The sequence below is a fragment of the Arachis hypogaea genome, chromosome 17, assembly GCF_003086295.3.
Source record: "Arachis hypogaea cultivar Tifrunner chromosome 17, arahy.Tifrunner.gnm2.J5K5, whole genome shotgun sequence".
In the NCBI taxonomy this organism is placed as follows: Eukaryota; Viridiplantae; Streptophyta; class Magnoliopsida; order Fabales; family Fabaceae; genus Arachis; species Arachis hypogaea.
The window spans coordinates 132,017,188-132,018,749 of NC_092052.1; the positions used below are offsets into that span (position 1 = coordinate 132,017,188).

Consider the following 1,562-nt stretch of genomic DNA (forward strand, 5'->3'; position numbering starts at 1 on the left):
CGAACCCGATCATATATTAATTAAATAAAAAAAATATATATGACTTTTTCATTAGACAAAGATTATTCACTATTTTAGTTTTTAATATATTTGGTGTTTAACATGTTTAGATTCTTTCTATTGATGTTACATGTTTATTGTACTTGTTGAATTTTTAAGATAAAAATTTGATCTTTTTTATGAATTTTAAAGTTATCGGAATTCAATTATCCGAACCGAACGAATCCATTCTTAATCAATTTGGTTTGATTCGAATATATATACAAAAAAATATAAATCCAAACTAAATCAAACCAAATTAATTATATTTTGATCGGTTCAATTCTAATTTTACTATCAACCCGAACCAAACCCACCCGCTCACCTCTATTTCAGTGCCATATATATGTATCATTCTGATTCTGATAAAATCAAATAATGCCTTGTCAATGAAGTAAAGAATTAGAATTTAATCCATTTCTAGAATGATTAGAGCTAAGCACAGCATGTTCTGTTTTAGTAATAATCCATGAATTTGAAAAAGAAGAGTATTCTATTTCCACAGGTAACATTAAACACCTGTGTTTTTTTCTCTTTGACTTTGACCTTGATCTTGCAACAAGTTTTGTTTTTCAATGATTTCTTCTTCATCTTGGATTTCCTCCTCCTTCTCTTTATCTTCTTCGTCAATGAGGTCTTCTACTTCCTCATGTTCTTCCTCTTCAAGTCTTTGGGGTTTGCTCTCTTCTGTATCATCGATCAGTTCGTACGGATTCAAAACTTTTCTTCCAAGCTTTGCGACTTCATCATGACGAGGAGAATCATCATGCGAGTGGTGGAGTTGGTAAATCAACCAGATAGCAACAACAATCAAAGTAAATATTTGAAAACCCTGCTTTACCTTGAAGCTTTTAGTCCTTTGATTTCTGCTACTTGGTGATTGCTTCAACATGGTTTTTAACTTTAGAATCTGTGTGCGAAACATAAGGCAGATAGATTATGAAAAATATAATTGGAAATGAAACATAATAACTAACCGAAGAAAATGAGGAAGAATGATAGAAATAGAATACATGCCTCAATGAGGGAGTGAGTGAGTGAGTGAGTGGATGAAAAGAAGATGTGGAAAGCTCGTGAGTGACATGAGAGTCACGGGGCAGCCACACATGTATGTACGTGCTGCTTGCTTCAACGTGGCAATACGGCGTCGTTTTGCCTCCTTCTCATGAGAGAGGCTATTTATTACAGGTTGTTAACCAAGATTTTCAATATTTAATGCATGTGCCGCGCCATACTTGCAGTCATGATTTCATTCTTCTATTCTTACATCTCGTCTCTGGATAATATTCAATTTGGTGTTTTAATTTGTATATAAATTTTAATTTAATCTCTAATATTTGAATTGCCTCTATTTAATTTTTAAACTTTACGAATATGATTTACATTAGTCATTGAGATCATTTTCAATACACAAACATTAACAGAATATTAACGTAGATAATCGAATATCACGTTGAATTCTGTATTGAGGATTGTTAGGGGCCAGTAATTTTTGTGTTTTGTAAGTATCAATTGGCCATCAA

The 1,562-nt window shown here is 32.2% G+C and overlaps 1 long non-coding RNA gene across 1 annotated transcript; it reads right to left on the reverse strand.

Moving 5' to 3' along the window:
* Positions 1-429: 429 nt before the first annotated feature.
* LOC112765317 (uncharacterized) lies at positions 430-1,225 on the reverse strand. The gene is made up of 3 exons (XR_003183637.2): positions 1,057-1,225; positions 881-949; positions 430-780 (listed from the first exon to the last, which is right to left on the reverse strand). It is a non-coding gene; the product is annotated as an uncharacterized lncRNA (long non-coding RNA).
* Positions 1,226-1,562: the final 337 nt, after the last annotated feature.